The following is a 19,113-nucleotide window of genomic DNA, read 5'->3' as shown; positions in this document are numbered from 1 at the left end:
GATGTAACTCATCATGTTGTATTTTGGTACAGATGCCAGTAATGTAGCTACAACTGTATTAGTGAATTTTGCTGATTGCTTGTGTCATCTGGTCCTGGTTTGTCTGGTCCATTTAGTCTTTCAGGTCTCCGTTCAATCTTACCTGCTTGAAGACTAATCAGTTGGGGATGGTTTAGTAGCCAAGTGGTATAACGCTGAAGAAGAACATGGGTACAATGGATGAAGCCCATTTCTGGTGTCAGCGCTGTCATATAGCTGGAATATTGCTACAAGCAGCATTAAGTTACCATTGAACAGACATCAAGAAACTTGGTCATTAAATGTTGTGAAGTTGGTGATAAAACATCACCATATTTACCTTAAAATTATATCTTCTGCTGGACATTGTTATCTAATGCAGAGATTAAGATCACCGTGTTCATTGTCATCTAAACTAACACGGAAATAAATAACATGCTCCCTCAAAACTGAGTCCAGACTTTGTTGTCATCACCTTAACACTATCAGAGGTGTACAGTCTAGACTACCATTTGTCCGAGTTCCATTTTTTGTGGAAGTCGTGGTGGCTGAGCGGATTCAGCGGCTGACTTTATGTGCTGGCTATTAGGTGCCTCTTAGAGTGTGGGGGGTTTCAATCTCAGATGGACTCAACTGAGAAAAGTACTAGAATTTGTATTTTACTAAGAAAGAGTAATCCCAAATATAACAGATGTTACATTTGACCACTTTCTAAATGGCATTGTATAATCATCACTGTTGTCATTGTCATTGTTTACTGCTTGGTATACAGAAGCATATTTCTGAGTTGATGTTTCTTGGGACATACCATAGTTGATTTGGGTGACCAACCCTGATTCTCTACTTTGTCAGTCGCTTTATGTCCATGCTGACACTGGAAATACAGAACCGTTCTTAGTGCAGACATGGAAGAAGATGTGACAGTGAGATACATAAACTGATTAATCACATAAGCTCCAACAAACGCAGCAGTGATACAGATTGATTGTGACACACACGTAATTGCTTGCATGCAAGCCAGAGGCAATCTTGCATTAATCATTAGTGACGTCTTGCTTGTTGCAGAAACATTATGAGACTTGGATCACGATTGAACCCAAAAATACCATCATGGATACATATCTGTTTCGTGAATTGTCTATCATTGTGGCTCACTCACTCTTTGCTCTTCATTAGTTGTTGTTCAGCATAATGCAAAGTTAGGAGGAGATCAACATACGGTGTAGCTAGGGTACCTTTACAGTGTAGCTAGGGTACCTTTACAGTGTAGCTAGGGTACCTTTACAGTGTAGCAAGGGTACATTTAGGTTTATCTGCATCCATTTGATTTCAGAATATTCGTCTTCAGATCACCTGTTTCAGGTAGTGATTTGCATCATGATGTTTCTGATTTGCAATTTTAATTACTGTCAAGTAAATTCAAAATTCATGGCAGATAAATTTTGCTTTGAAAGTTCGGACTGTTCAATTGACGAATTATTCTTTGAAGTTTCTCTAGCGCTTCACTTGGCTGTGAGACTCATGATTTTTTCTTTTGTTTGGTTGCTATAACAATATGAAGGCAAAACAATTTGGTTTGCTCAGTATTCAGCTGAACTATATCATTTAGGAAATTTGTTTCATATGGAATTTCCAATTACACAAGAATACTTGTGGCACAGGTTATTTTAAGGAAAGGTGTCTTTTTCTTTTGGTAATATTTTAATCTTGGGATCTCTAAAGCTCAACTCATAACTTTGGAATGTGACAAGAACTTCATCATTATTAGTTTAATTGGTTTCAAACAGTGTAATAACTTCTCAACAGAAGTGTTGCAGTCAATCTGACTGGCACAGATTGCATGGTTATCTAGCATCAGTCTGTAGGTAGAGTCATTTGGCCAGTACCCTTTGATGCAGATTTTCAAGGTTAGATACATGTGGTTCTTGCCAGATAGGATAACATGACACCAGTCTGAATATAGAAGGGACCTATACAATGTATAACTTGTGCTGACATTTGCCAGTGTTTGTTCACCTGGAGCTAGGGCAGATCTAAGCTCTCTGTATAATCTGACCTCAGTGTTGTCAGCACATGAAATCTGTCTGTTCTAACACACCTGGGATGAAACAAATTATTTGTTAATCTGTTGAACCAAACTGTCCTGGATCCTGGTATTCCGATGTGAGATTGCAGATGAGGAGTTTGTCACTGTTCTTATTCAAGGAAGATTCCCAAATCCACCTTTTTGCATAAATATTACACTGTTTGTTTCTTTGTTAATGCCAAACTTTGCAATATTTCAGGTAGATTACAAGGTTATTAAGTCCTGACCAGACAAACCAGGGGTTGATATAATGAAGTTGAATAACACCCACACTTTTGGAATATGACGATACCGAGTCAATGAAGTCACCAATAATTACAACCTGATCCATTCAGAGTCAGTACCTCTTACAAATTCACTTTCATTTAGCAGTTGTTAGGTACCAATTATAACTTGCATTCACTCAGAAACAGGCGATGACAGTGTCCCATTAACGTTCATTCTTCATTATGATCACTGTCATGGAGAATTTATGTTATGGATAATGTCTTCTGTTGTGACACTAACTGCAACAAACACAACAGTGCATTGCTAATTAGAGTTCGTAGGTAATGAAGCAGTAATACAGTTAGAAATATTTAAATATTTATGTAATTTTCTTGCAAGCTGAGCTTTTGTTGTGGTGCATGCTCTATCATCTGATGAATGCTGGATGGCTCATGAAGTTCCTATGGTAGGACATCTATCAGCAAGCCCGACATTTACCGGTAATTTCATTATAGGATTAAGTGCTGTTAATGAGATTCCTCGCACCTGTGGTTAACCATGCAGCCTTGTTGATATACACAGTGGACAGGTCATGGAGTCCTCTTTCAACACTTCATTGCTTTGATCGATAGGTGTTTCTTAACAGGTTTAATCTCTTCTGTAAATGTTAAATTCTAGGCTAACAGTGTTATTTCCCATACTCCATGTTGAGGAACCATGTGCATTGGCTTTGTGGAAGGATGGAGGATTCACTATCCTCATGTTTTGTTAATAACTGCCTTAGATGTCGTTTGTTTATCTTCGGCTTAGTTTCTATGAGTGATGCTTTGTTTCATGACCTCTAACTAAGGATATTCCTTGCCAAGTTTCAAAAAGTAAAATGGAAGATATAAAATGATTCTAATGTTTAATGAAAGGTCTGTTGTTCTGTCACCAAATGGTGTTAGTAAGTGTTGCTTCTTGTTGCCCTACCGATGGTGGGCATTAATTGGAAAAACAAGGACTGGAAGGCTTGGAATCAGAGTACACTATGTGGGTTATTCATGATAAAACAGTGTACCCGTGAGGCTCCGGCATGGTTAAAATAACCCATGGTGGTCGTAAGTAACTAATGGGATTGGATGGTCAGGTTCACTGACTTGCTTGACACATGTCATTGAATCCCAATTATGTATCTCAGTATAGATGTTCATGCTGTTGATCACTGGATTGGCCACCCCTAAAAGTCCATATAGCTGGAATATTGCTGGGGGAAGTGTTAAATAACAAACAAAATATCAAAACTGTGGTACAATATGTTAGTAGACTAAATCTCATTCATGAAATTCAGGATCTGTAGTCTGTAACTGACCTTTTTCATGGTGGACTACACTTAGCCTAGACGATGAGGCAGACTGGATACCCTGTCTTGATAAAGAGACTCTTACACAGAATGTAGGAATTAGCCATACAATCAATACTATAGGAAGTGACATGGCTTGAATATGGTGCATCTGTTTCCACCATGATGGTCATATTATGGCAATGAAAGGATACATGTGTTCCAGGCAATTGCTGTTGCAGTGGTAGAAATGCTCATTTGGTACCCAACTTTGCATAGAAGTAGGCCAAAAGGGAGATAAAACAAAATTGCTGACTAGAATGGTTTATTTTGATGTCAAGAGTTGTAGAGACTCTATAAAGAGAGGTCGACAATATTATCAGAAACTGAATATTTTGTTGCCTTTTTGCCAACAGTTGGTGAGATCCTGTATGGACAAAGAAGCTGACAAGCAAACATTAAGTCTTGGAACACATATAATTTTCATAGGAACAAATGATTCCTACCTGAAAATGAGGAAATCTAGGCTTGATACATTTTGGGCCTAAGCTTTGCAGACAGAAGTGCAGTAATGTGGTTCTAGGACTGTGAGACTCTTCAGAGTGGATCTCTGGATGAGGAGGAGAGATGGCTAGGTCAACTTCTGAGTTAATTTTTATGCAGCAGTCAGTGTGATGTGTGACACCTACATTAGTAGTTAGTGTTGTTTGTGGTCTGGTAGATGAGAGACAGTTGGGCTGTTGTTTTTCACCACACTTAGCAATATTCCATAATAATTGGCAGCAGTCTATAAATAATCCAGTCTGGACCAGACAATCCAGTGATGATTGCATGAGCATTGATCTATCCAATTTGCACACAATGGAATATGTCAACCAAGTCAGTGATTATCCATCCAACCCCGTTGCTTTTAACGGCAAACATTGGTTACTGAAGACCAATTCTAACCAAGATCTTCACAGGTCTCAGAGATATATCAGGACAATTCCACCATCACAGCCAGCACAGTCACATTATACCGCCAGTTGTCTGACAGTGTGTAATTGGTCATCACCATCATTATAATGACATAATAACATTAGCTGCTTGCTTCAATGAGCAATTAATGCAAATGTCAATTTTGTCAGATGTGACTGGAATTTAATTCTGGAAAGTCATTTATTTGACTTAGCATTAACATTGAGAAAATACTGTTACTACTTTATAGGTTAATCATACTGGAAGATGGAATGTAAAATTGTAAACAGGGACTTATTTGACTGTTCCAAAAGAACAATGCTCTAAAAGTGGCCTCATAATTACAGATAGAATGGAATATTTTGAGTTGTGACAGAACCATCTCAGTGGGATCATTGTGCCAGAAATCGTCAATAATGTGCTTGTATACATTCACGCATTCTTAACAGGGACTATCCCAGTCTAAGTAATCTTAGTCTCAGTGTATTTCATTTCACTTCCAGCAAAACCTAGTAGAAGGTCGCATCAGGTAACCTTTGAGCGACCAATGACCGCCCAATCAAACATGAGACGGTTAAATAGATTCAACCAATCAGATAACAGCTACTATTAAGGGATCGGAGGGACTTTCAAAATATTCAGGACCGACACAGATCCTTCCACAAACACAAATCAGCATATAACAGTTATTTGACCTACAGTATATACACTTTGGGGTTTCTGTTGGCATGGTTACCATTAGCTAATATTTCCGCAAGATAACATCCTTGAATATTGTCAAAAACACTATTTTCAGTGACTGTTTACTCACCGTTGTCATGGTTGTACGTACGCCGTGTGCATCACCCGGAAGCGATCGTACGCTAAATAGCATTCGGGACTGTTCGGGTACAAACCTTTTCAAGATAAAAAGTTCAAAAGGGATGTGCGAATGTGCACTTTCGCGATTTGGTAAGCTGTGTTCTGATTGGTCAATCTCAAAGGTTACCTGACGCGACCTCCCATAATGTTTTGTTAGACTCAGTGGTGGAGTGTAACGAAAAGTACTGAGGATGAGTTTACTTAGACCGGGACTATCCAGAAATGGTAGCTTAGTGGTTAAATATTCACTTTTCACACCGAAGACCCGGGTTCAAATCCCTACATGGCTTAGTGTGGGAAACCCATTTATGATGCTTACCGCCATGATGTTACTAGAATATTTCTAAAAGTGACATAAAAACTAAACTCACTATCCAGAAATGGGGGCTTCTCGTATTAACAGTAACTGGTGTAATGGAGTTTAACAATATTTGGATTGGAAGTTGTGAAACCCATGATGCTGTCAGTATATGATGAATCAAAAAAAGAGGTTGTGTATTCACAGAGATATTCTCCTTGTTCATCACAGCAACTTATAACTGCCACGCAAAATTAACGAACTTAACATAGAACTGGCTAAATTTTGATCATGTATGTACAAGGTCATGTAATATTCGTCTTCATCAAAAGTTAATAATGCATAATTTGTATGAACATGAGCGTAGATTGAATTACACAACTAGAGCAAGGTGCAGTAGTAATTTGTTCATCATGTTTGAATTCAGGGATCAGTATTAAATGTGAGCTAAGTACATCTACATGTTCCCCAATCAGCAGCTGCCCAACCACCTGCAGAGACGGCCCTGTGATGTGTGCAAGGAATTATCCTCTATTGATCTAACTTCTCCTTGTTTCCTTTATGAATGGCCTTTCTTGGTGTATTGTTACCACAGCATTGTTTGACTCTAGCCAAAGTTGGCATAACATACCAATGTCTGATGAGGCTTGTTGATGATCCTGCAGAGATGGACGAGTGAGTGAGTTTAGTTTTATGCTGCTTTTACAAATATTCCAGAAAGTACATGGTAGGAGGCACCAGAAATAGGTTTTACACATTATACCCAAATGGGGATCAAACCTGGGCCTTTATCTTTAACCAATAGGCTACCCCACTGCCTCAGAGATGGACAAGCACAGCCTGTTGGATGGACAAACCGTATGCATAATTTTGATAGAAACAAAGAATAACATATAAATTGAAATGGAACCCCATTGAGATCTGAGACTGAAAACCTGAGGAGGTACAGTGGGTAACCTGATGCCTTTGTCATACTGAGGATCCGTGTTCGATTCCCACATGGGTACAGTGTATGAAGCCCAGTTCTGGTCCCCCACCATGACGTTGCTGGAATGTCACTAAAAGCAATATAAAAGCATCTTCACTTACTCGCTCACTCAACCTGAAGATAATTTAGACCGTGACAGGATGGACTGGATGAAGGGGGAAATATTGTAGTTCGGTGATTGTGAAACAAACTACGTGGATGATACCAGATGAGATAGCCACCCTATCACTACACTGGCCGCTAAACAGATTACTGTCCATATTGGCTAAGACACCTCCCCTAAACACCCTAATCTACCCACCTCTTTCCTTAAAGCTATCTTTAGGATGCGATATTCATCTTTCAGCATAGAACAGTCAGACATTGTGGTGCTACAATCTCTTTACAGGATGCAGGTATCCTTTGCACTTGTAAACCTTAACTGCTTGCTTTGTCTTACAACTCCTGTGTTCAAAATATTACAGAATTAAGTTTGCTGCCTTCTCCTTGTCAGCGTCTTTGCACTGTTCATATCTTAACCATTTTCAGCTAAGCATAATGCTTCTACTTGTTTGTCTTCAACACACATGTATAATAGCCATAATGTAAACCCAAGCTTGACCCAAGCCCCTCCTCTCATTGCCATACACCTCTCCCCTCCCTTCGCCCCCTATCTTCTCTCCTCTGCCCCGTCACCCTTGAGACACCCCCTCCTCTCTACCCTTTGAATCCCTTCATAGCCAAGACATAATCATAGCATCATTCCTCACCCAAACCCCAATTTTTCCCAACCATCTCACTGACCTTATCTTCCAGGCTTAAGCCCTCACACCCACATCATCCCCACTTACTCCCTCACCCTTCATTTACTGTCTTACCCTTACCAGTGATTTCTACCACCACACAGCTCCAAACATCACTGATCAAATTATTTGAGGTTTGTCAAGTGTTGCAAATGTTTTAGAAGACGAGAGAAACGCCGTCCCTCTACCCTTCGTATCTTTGATTGATTTGATAATTATTGATCAAGCTGTGGTTAAATATAGTTCATTGACTCTGGTCAGGGAGTTAGGCATTTCACAGCATGAATCAAGATCCTTAGAGTTTCCTGATTAGAAAACTCATGAATGTCTGTTAGTGTGTACACAGTAATTCCCATTATTCCTAATTATGTGTTAAATATAATTTGACATTAGCTCAAATTAGTTTAATATTATCTGATAAATATATTTTATTTTTGCACCGTATCATATGACACAATCCCCGCCAAGGACAACAGAATCATGCTCTACTTCTTGAGTGTTATGTGAAGTAATAGGTTAGTTTGTAAGGCACAATATTACCACTGCGTAGACAAGAGCTTCAATTCCAGGCTGCTGAGGCTATCAGAGATGGATATAACCGAAGCTACAGTATCAGCTCTCAACTACTTTGAAATGACTCACCTCTTGTCAGACCTTTACAGGAAATAGAGCTTAGTTATCAGAGTGGGTGGTAAATGGGCAACCTTGTCCAGATCTGGTTCAAATGTTTAGAGATATGATGTACTTATTTTGATACAGATGTTGAAAAGATTATAGTAACATTTAGTTCCCATAAGTTTACTTCTTTTAAACATACATTGTGAAAAATATATGAATAAAAGAATTATTCTGATTTTATTAGCTGAAGCAGTCAGAGACCATTTAATGGATCTATTATATGGCATCTGAGACAGTGTAGACTTGCCCTGTCATTCTAGACTTGTGCTCTGCTCCTTTTTCATTTATTATCATGGATGTGGAAGATGGAATGTGATAAGATGTATGGTAAGTTTGTTAGACTTTGGTGTAGTGAGTCTCTCTATTATCACAGGCTCTCTGTTATTGTGGCAAGTGAACAAAATCGGAAGCAGAAACACCACGCCCCGCATCGGCTGTTTACACATGCAAATTACGTTAAAAAAAATCATCGCTCTTGAAAAAATCATATATTTCATTGGAATTTTATGCCTAATCATTGAAATATTGAAGTACTCATCATTTCAGTAACTTTTGGAATAGTTTGAAACTAGCATGACCCCCCTCTTCTATTACATCGAGCATGAATCAAAACTAACTCCATCATGAGAAATCCTGCAACAAGTACAAGGTCATTTGCATATTTTCTGTCCTAAAAATATAACAGGAAGTGACATATTATGCAGATTCATCCTGCACATGACAGCAAAACAATATTTTGTAATGTTGTTGTTACCTTGTATCCATTTGAACAGAAGTTTCAGTGTTTGGGTTGAAAACATGATATTACTAATGTGAATGAAATTCCTAAATGTTTTTACCAATGAAACTATTTAGATATGTTACTTGTCTTAGTAAATGTTTCACAGTGTCATTTGCTTGTACCATGTGCTATAGTAAGAAAATACCAATACCACAATAATGAAAAGTTGCTTCAATTTACAATCAGGATTGCTACGACGATATTAAATAAATTGCGACTGTGTGCCTCATTGTTTGTGACAAAAATGAAGATTAAACAACAGTCAGCTGAAAATATAGATATAATGAAAAATGTCAGTAGCTCACAGTTCATAATCCCGATGACAACAACATTAACTACCGCGGTTAGAGAGAGTCCCGTGATACTACTGTATTTGGATGAGATATTACTCACTGACTATTCAAAACAGCAGCCCAGTTATGTAAGATGTCATGATAGGAGTTGAATATGATGTCTGCCAAATCAAGATCATGATTGGTGAATATAATTATCTTTAGCTGTGAAGCATAATGTGATGCAAACAAATTAAACGGTCCACCATTGCATATCCTTCCCATAACCATGGGAGATAACTCCACAACACCTCAACACAGTCAATCAATCTCATTAATGACTGAAAGCAAGAATTCTGTGCTGAGTGCACCAAATCGAATATTAGATCAAAGATAGATAATTATCAATAGTTGTCCTGGAAAACTCAGATAAAGCCATCAAGAACAGCTGCGACATGTCATAATTTGACCATATATGGCCTCAAAGGCTTTTATTTCACACTGAGATTCCTTGGAAAAATATCCCGTATTTACATTGAGTGTTTCCAGTTATAGACATTCAGATATTTTCTCTTCTTTTACAATGAATTATTGATGGTAAGTTTGGGGTTTAAACATGTTCTAATCATAACCTTGTCGCACACTGATTATTTTTTATGATATGTGGTTGTACTGATATTTTAGAGAAAGAAATGGTTGTTTACCTGTAATTAATCTCGGTTCTGCTTACCAAACAGAGCAGACAGGCATTGGCTGGTTTCTTGCAGGCAGTGCCTCTAAATATGGCATAGTCAATTAAGTCAACTAATAACAACTAATTATTACTGATGACGTGAAGTTTGTCAGTGATAATGATCCATGCTGCTGAATGTAACCCCTAATGTGTGTTTTAATCTCTTTAAAGTACAGGCTGCTTAGAGGATATATGCTGCCCCTAAATCCCCATGATATTAGTGTTTTTAACTATGAACCACTCATGAACAGGTGGGTGTTCATGGGTTGGCAGGAGTTATCTGCAATATTAAAATATCTTTAATCTGTAGGTAGCTCTACAGACTAAAGCTTTTCAATAGAACTGTCATGATGCTAAGACTACAAGCCAGACGTAAATAGCCTAGTCATTATACAAGGCGCCAAACTTAACTGAGTTGTGTTCCTATGTCAACACAGTCAACGTTCTGTAATTCTTCAACATGCAGAAAACATTTTATATATTCCACTCAAATGAAGCTGACATGAGAGGAATACTGTTCTAAGTGTTGCAGAAGGAAGCTTGTCAGAATATATACATATGTTTGGGCTTTGTGTAAGAAATGCAAGGAGATGTAATCAACCACTTTGTTTCTTAACAACCCACCAACAGCAGTCATAAAAAATACAGATGGTGACTGTTAAAATGAAATACATAGGTTTGCAGGTATTTGGGAATTTGAACAGTATTTCCTGTCCGACTGGCTTAGGGCATAGGATAACTGTAAGTGTGCCTTACATATTGCAAGTAAAGCTGATGTGTTCAGTTTCAGACTGAAGGCAATAGTGATAACTGTTTTGAATCTTAGTACCAAAGAGGCAGATCATAGCATTGTTTGCTTGATCAGAAGATATCTGTGACTGTGATGGCTGCACAAAAGCTGCACAAGTATCCAGAATCGGCTTTCATGTCTTAGTGTCAAAGTGAACACTTCTGACAAGGGTAGATCCAGTATTGGTTGTTGTTGTGTGCTTGTGTCATACTGAACACCTCTGATGTGTTTAGACTGCCTCAAGTATTGGCTGTTGTGTGTTAGAGTATTACTGAACATCTCTGTCTTGGGTTGACTGCCATAATTATTGCCTGTTGTGTGTTAGTGTCATACTGAACACCTGTGACATGGGTAGACTTCCTCAAGTATTGCCTGTTGTGTGTTAGTGTCATACTAAACACCTGTGACATGGGCAGACTTCCTCAAGTATTGCCTGTTGTGTGTTAGTGTCATACTAAACACCTATGACATGGGTAGACTTCCTCAAGTATTGCCTGTTGTGTGTTAGTGTCATACTGAACACCTATGACATGGGTAGACTTCCTCAAGTATTGCCTGTTGTGTGTTAGTGTCATACTGAACACCTATGACATGGGTAGACTTCCTCAAGTATTGCCTGTTGTGTGTTAGTGTCATACTGAACACCTATGACATGGGTAGACTTCCTCAAGTATTGCCTGTTGTGTGTTAGTGTCATACTAAACACCTATGACATGGGTAGACTTCCTCAAGTATTGCCTGTTGTGTGCTAGGGTCACACAGGACATCGCTGTTGAAGGTAGACTCCAGTATTGGCTTTGTGTTAGAGTCATACTGAACCCTTCTGATGAGGCTAGACTGCCTCCTGAGCATTGACTGTTGTATGTTAGACTCTTACTGAACACTTACTTACTTTGACGTGGGTAGACTGCATGAAGTATTGGCTCACAGTTGTTGCCTGTTAGAGTGTTACTAAACACCTCTGATGTGGGTAGACTGCCTCAAGTATTATCTTGTTTTGATGTGGGTAGACAGCTTCCAGTATCAGCTGTTGTTGTGTGTTAGTGTCACACTGAACATCTGATGAATGTAGACTGCCTCCAATATTGGCCGTTTGTCTCTTGGCTCTTCATTCAGTTTCCCCATGAAATACAGGTTGTTGGAGACGAAGGATCGATTATATTTGGACATGTGCCAAATGGAAACATAACGAGAAGAAATTTAGATTGCAATGAGGTGCACAAAGCTTAATTGGTCTTGACTCTAATAATGAGAATTAATTACCCTTTGTGTTTCAAAGCAAAAACAATATGCTTGAAGCTCACCCTATACTAATGTACAGATCTGTCATTTTCTGCCTAATGTTTTTATCTGCTTGCATTCTTTTATCATGCAGAAAATAACTTTTTCTTATAACAAATCTCCGAAATATGCTGATGTTTAAAAACGAATTACCTTTCCTCCGGTGAATTTGTTATGTTTGTAAAGTGCATGGGAAATATGATTATCCAGTTTAGACTGTGAGAGTTTTGTCACATGAAGGAAAGGCATTGCAGGTCATATGTTAAAATGTCTCACAGTCCCTGAACCACATTATAAATCCTACTGTCTTGCTCTTCCTGCAATATAAGGATCTAAGAGAAGAAAATTTCCTCATCTGACTGGGGCTCATTTTCAATTTTCATGGGGTTATTTGTCACTGTCAAAATTATATATATTAAGCGACTAAAAGTTAGTTTAGTAATATGTTTGTCTGATCAGGTAGCAGAGTAGTTTATGTTGTTTCTTGTCATAATGAAGGTCTGGGTTTGTTTTCCCTTGTAGTCACAATGTGTTTCTGACTGTGGAGCTGCTGGTGAATGTCCTACAGTCTCACTGACGTGCTTCATCCCTTTCCAGGGTAGAGCTGGTCCCCAGCAACCTGTGCATATCATAACAGATAGCTAAAATACATTTGACTGACCATCAGAATATTAGATTGACTGTTGCCATAAGCACTATTTCATCATAAAATTTTAGTGAAGGCATCATATGTCAGTGAACATTTTGTTACCTCATGACTAACTGTAACAATATCACCATGATTAGATCCTTCATTAATCTTGTCTTGCAGTCCCTGAACCAAATTTCCCTCCCATCCAGCCCCTTCCACAAAGCTTAAGCTCTAAATGAAGCAAGTGTAGATTTCTTATGGTTCAGACTGAATCTCCCTTCTCACTAGGACTCCTTTAGCATTATGATTATTCTAACTAACTAACCAACCAACTAACCAACCAACCAACCAACTAACCAACCAACCAACCAACCATTAGTCTGATCCTACATTTGCAATGCCTTTCCCCTGTTAGAGAGTGAGTTTAGTTTTACCAGGGGTGGTGGGGTAACCTAGTAGTTAAAGTGTTAGCTCGTCATGCTAAAGACCCGGGTTTGATTAGCGTCGTGGGTAAAATGTTTTAAGCCCATTTCTGATTTTCCCTTCCATGATCTTATGGGAATATTGCTAAAAGCGTCATAAAACTAAAATCAGGAAGTCAACCTGGGTCTTCATCGTGACGAGCAGACATATTAACTATTAGTCTACCCCACCACCCCTTTCTTACATTGTACCCATATGGGAAATTGAACCAGGATGTGATGAGCGGGTGCTTTAACCACTGGACTACCCTGCTATTCTGTTGTCACTGTGTAATGTATTGAGTACTGGGAGCAGATGACTGCTGTACAAGTTCAGACAACAGTGTAGTGTAATGCATAAACAAATGTCTTGCTGTTTCTAAGGAACAAAATTATGACATGTCATTAGAGGTCAGGAAGAACTTTCATTCTATTAGTCTCATCATCACATACCAGACTGGGAAATTGGATCTGTTTTCTAATTATACAGACTTCCAATGGTTTCCATGGGGTAATCTAAACTACAGTTACAATATGTCAAAATCACCACTGTCCTGGCTGATGCATATCACTGTATTCCATTTCTCAGGTTACGTGGAATTCTGCAGATTTGGTCACACTGGAGTCATTTTTGTGAATTGTCTAAACCTGTGTCCCCCAAGATCCCCATCTCATTCTCTTCTTTTTTGTTTTCACTCATACCCATTTTCATCCCTGTGTATCCCAAATTGCTTAGATTGATGCTCACAATGTCAGTCACTGGATTGTCTAGTCCAGACCAACATATAGCTGGAATATTGATGAGTGGAGCATGAAACAACAAGCAAGCAAAACAAGTGGATTTGAATTATAATAAACACAGTTGGCTTTTATCACCTTTTACTATTCATAATTTAATGCTTAGATTGATTCCCATGCAGGATTTAATGTGTACTTTCAATCCTTATTTTGTTTTAATTCTAAATGAGCTACTGTGACCATTTAGACAATTTTTAACTGATTTATTGATAGTAGGATTTCTAATCAATGACAGCCCCATAGGACGGATTTCCAGGTTTGTGGTGCATCTCCAGCAACTGATGTAGAAGGGATGTCAAGCCACAGCTCCACCATGGAGAAAATTGGATTCAGCTAATGTTAAAATTAAGATTGATATTTATTGACTGCACCAGTTCGTCTTTGAAGAACGTGTAGTATTTATCTTCTTTAATTACATTAGAACGACTGAGACCTTTGCTGTGTGGATGTCTTGTCCATTAATGCTGCAGGAATCTAAATACATACCTTACCATGACTGAGGTAAAATGTCCACTTGATTCTCCCATGTCATATCTCGAGTGAGTGAGTGAGTGAGTGAGTGAGTGAGTTTAGTTCTACGCCGCACTCGGCAATATTCCAGCTATATGACGGCGATCTGTAAATAATTGAGTCTGGACCAGACAATCCAGTGACCAACAACATGAGCATCAACCTGCACAGTTGGGAACCAATGACATGTGCCAACCAAGTCAGCAAGTCTGACCACCTGATCCCACTAATCGCCTCTTACGACAAGCTTAGTCGCCGTTTATGGCAGGCATGGATTGCTGAAGGCCTATTCTACCCCGGGACCTTCACAGGTCTTACTTGATTGTCCTAATCATTATCCAAAATACATTTTTACAGCTAAAAATATCAAACATTTGCTTATTATAAACTTTAGAAACATGTCATTACATCACAGTCAACAATGGGTGGTAACAATTACCTGTAGGAGGGGGAAAGATGCATTTGCATGTGCATTGCCCTAGTGATTCTGCAGTTGACAATCATAGCTATGAATGAACTCCTGAAGACTGTCACTGTTATCAAGTACTGAGGAAATCCGTATATCCGTTATTTTGTATATCAGTGAGGTTAACATAAATAAAGGATGAATGGTATAAGACATTTTTCATGAAATATGTTCCATACGAACATATAGAGAGTACATGTATCTCATTTGTGTACATTAGTTTACTTCAGAAACATACATTTTACATGAGATTTCAAGGGGAAAAAATGACACAATCTCTTGTAAACTTATTTATTTTGGATGATAGTCATAGAATATTTGATGATCAAACTTTTAGTTGTGTTCAAAACTAAGAAATAAATGCCAAAAAAAAGATCTTATTTCTAATATACAGTACTTTTTTTTCTTTTCTCAGTCAGGAATCCACTGACCATTCTGTAAAACTCAACTTCAGATTCATCTTTAGTGTCATACTAAACACCTATGACATGGGTAGACTTCCTCAAGTATTGCCTGTTGTGTGTTAGTGTCATACTAAACACCTATGACATGGGTAGACTTCCTCAAGTATTGCCTGTTGTGAGCTAGAGTCACACAGGACATTGCTGTTGATGGTAGACTCCAGTATTGGCTTTGTGTTAGAGTCATACTGAACACTTCTGATTTTTCATCCATAATATGTTTTAGTCAAAGAAATGACTCAAACTTGTTCATTTAAGAGGCAGAATTATCAAGCCCAAAGGTGTTGATTCTACTTCTACAATGGACAAATTTGAGTGATTTCACCATAATGTATAGATTTTAGAAACATTTCTTTCATTTCCAATTTGTCAGCCATGAATATTGTATTCACTTTCTTAATACCAGAGGGTATTTTCTCAACTGCCTTTAAAAGCAAGTTAGGTCTTCGTGAATGTCAGCTGTCTCAAATTATTAGATTTAGAGTGGACAGAATGTAATCAATATCTTTAGACGTTTTTCATGTTCTTAACAACCTGGTGAAGGTTTCATGGATTATGGCAAGGTCTAAGGCTTCACAATCCATTTTTTATTAAATTGACAAAGAATGAGAAAATTTGAAATTGAAAAGAATCATGCCAGTGGAATATTTCTATTGACTAGTCATGGTTGGGATACTGAAAATATTGTATGTGATCTTTAAGGTATAGTTCAACTAGATTTGCCCACATCAGTGACCATTGTTCCCTGCTTTGATTCAATGTACATTGTTTGTTCGTTGGTTAACACCACACTCACAATGTTCCAACTGTATGGCTGCAGTGTTTAAATACTCAAGTCAGACTATCCACTGATCAACAGTATGAGCACCGATCTACACAAATAGAATTCATTGACATGTGTGACTCATGTCACAGCCTTACCACCCAATTCTGTTATGTAATATACATTGATCTTTATGTTGATCTTACATATATACTTGGGGAGCCAAAATTAGTGTTTGATTCTCTAAATGACTGTGCCAGCGTTATGTCAGGCTGTTTGTGTCTCACAGTGAGATACAGTTGGAATGTTGTGATATATCTCACTTCCTTGGATATTAATTGCCTAGAGATTGGATGGCCCAATAATGTAAGGAACTGCAACTTGCTGAGTTGCATCCCTTGGTCAACACAGGATCTGTTGGTAATGTCCTCAATGTGTGGTTCACTAAAGTTGTCAACATGATAAATGTCTGTCTGGGTATTATTCCTATGTGAATCGATGTGTAGTTATATGACTGAAGGTAGAATATACTTTCATGGAGAAAAGGTTAAAATGATGATGTTGTATAACATATTTCTCATATATTCATAAGCACAGAATACTGAAATTCACTCATTATCAAGCAGGCATACACATGCATCTGATATGTACAGAACTGTAACCATAATTCATGCATACTTTTGATTTGTGGATTGTGGTAATTGTCTCATATATTAATTATTATATATAAAGTCTCGTTTGACATGAATTTTGATGTACACTAAATGTCATGCCTCACTGAGTAAAATGTTCCGAATCTCTGCATTTATAATACATACATACACTAAAACTAATTGTCCAACACTGAGATAAATAGCCCAAGATCACTGATGCCACTAATACCAAATCCTATATTTACAAAATGCCATGTAAATAACATACCATTAGCACCAACCTTTTCACATCTAGTCATCAGCTTTCCTAGGTGTCAGTTCTTACTGAAATAGGCTGTTGTACATAGTAATATATAGTAACTGACTACATGGTGTCTCCTCATTTTGTGTGGACACTAATGAGTAATGATTCAAATGGCTTCGGTAAACAAACATTTTGTATCCAAGTGGAATATTTTCAAATTGCTGAATCAATGGATAAAATAGTAATGCAGACTTAATCAGTGCGTATTCAAAATGAAATCGTGCATTTAGCGCTCAATTCACTGGGCTGTCCTTATAACCCTGAGCTCATTCAGTACCGTAGATATAACCTTCAAGAAAATTGGTCAGACTCACTGATGTGGCTGACACATGAGGATGAAGACTTTTATGGATAGACAAATTCTTTCTACAATGTTTCGGTGTAGATTTCTAACACCGTTATCAAGGAAAAGATAATGGTGTTAGAATCTACACCGAAATGTTGCATCCATTTCAAGAAAGAAGATGTCTATCCATAAAAGTCTTCATCCTCATCATGCCAACTTCTAAAATGCCCCATAAAGAAGTTGGTTGACACATGTCACCATATCCCAACTGCACAGATCCATGTTCAGGATGTAGATCAGATGGATATTGTGGTCTGGAGACGATGATTTACTGACTGGCGCCATATAGCTGAAATATTGGTGACTGCGGTGTTAAATAAACAAACTTCACCTTAAAGCAATAGACCACTTTCTCGTCTGTTGCCTGTTTTAATGGCTTCCACGTAAAACAGACATTCATTTCACCAAACATAAACATAGTGGGCTTTGAATTCACTTTATCTCAATCTCAAATGAATTTCCTAACCAGTGTCTGTTAAAATCTAATTTTAGACTTAGTCTGAAAATAGAATCATTTTGTTGATGTAGCTGAACTGATTGAATATTGAAACCGATCGTAAACTGACAGACCCTTGCTGCACTACAGTTCAAGACAAAAATAAGTCCCATGAAATTGATTTTGTGTCTCGGTGTTGTTCATTTTCCAAGATAATTACTTGAACCTGGGCTTATTTTGTTGTACATCATTTCTACACTAAAGCTACATGTAGGAAAAATGTATTTCATACAGACAACCAGGATGTTTTCAAGGTGAATTTGGGTTGATGAAAATGCCAGTTTCCAGGCAAATTAACCATATCAATCACTTGCAGCGTGAGACATGAGTGGTAGGAAAATCTATGAAATCTTGAACATGCTGTAGGGTCTGATGTAGATATGGGAGAAAGGGACTACCATCATTTCGGTGATTACTGGGGATAAGCCTTAGGCTGACATCTTTATATTGGCACACAGGATTGTGGACAAAGGGAGATTACTGTTGCTGAATGTATGGTCATTGATTTTATGAAGACATCATGTAAGTGTGAGCAGTTTTCCTGTAAGTGCTAGATTACTGCCCTTTACCTACATACTGCAGCATGAGGCTGTAAGTTATTTCTGATTTAGATGTTTATGAGTGCCTATTGGTAACCGTGAAGTCTTTGTTTTTTCAGAATGTGCCACAGATTGAGATGCTTGAGATTAGCAGCTGAAAGACGATCATGCTGGTTTTATGTAGGTAAGGTTATAAACTTCCAGTTCTTTTGTTGTGTTTTTTACTCAATGTGTATATTACTGTACATCTGGTTAGATCATAAATCTATTTTATTCTAATTCAAAAGAATGCTTTTGTGTCAGAAGAAGATTTTGTGTCAGAAGAAGGAAATTTTGCTAGCTATAATTTGGGTTTAAGGTAGAGAGGCTCTTTTGAATAAATTTCAGTATCATCAGATAAAAAGTAATATAATATCACCTTTTTCTTTACCATACCTAATCTGTTATTCGACCTTACAAGCTTAGGATCCTGCAACAGATAAGGGATACAATTCTGCACAGTAGCACAACTGTGATATCTATGATAGAGGAAGGATTTGCTATGTTAAGCAATCAAGTGAAATATTGTTAGATCAGAACATTTTAGAAAATATTCACAATTTTGAAAAAGATAGAGGTTCTTGTACCCTTTT

At 37.9% G+C, this 19,113-nt stretch overlaps 1 protein-coding gene across 1 annotated transcript in view; it reads left to right on the top strand.

The window, feature by feature from the left end:
• Positions 1 to 18,599: 18,599 nt before the first annotated feature.
• The window catches only part of LOC137293503 (protein stoned-B-like), a 62,485-nt gene continuing 61,971 nt past the window's right edge, over positions 18,600 to 19,113 (top strand). The window contains exon 1 of the mRNA XM_067824079.1: positions 18,600 to 18,665. The gene's annotated coding sequence lies outside the window, so the exon portion shown is untranslated. The remainder of the gene's footprint in view (positions 18,666 to 19,113) is intronic.

The sequence above is a fragment of the Haliotis asinina genome, chromosome 8 (assembly GCF_037392515.1).
Source record: "Haliotis asinina isolate JCU_RB_2024 chromosome 8, JCU_Hal_asi_v2, whole genome shotgun sequence".
Lineage (NCBI taxonomy): Eukaryota > Metazoa > Mollusca > Gastropoda > Lepetellida > Haliotidae > Haliotis > Haliotis asinina.
Note: the sequence above shows the minus strand (reverse complement) of the source record. Positions and strands in the feature narration are given on the sequence as shown.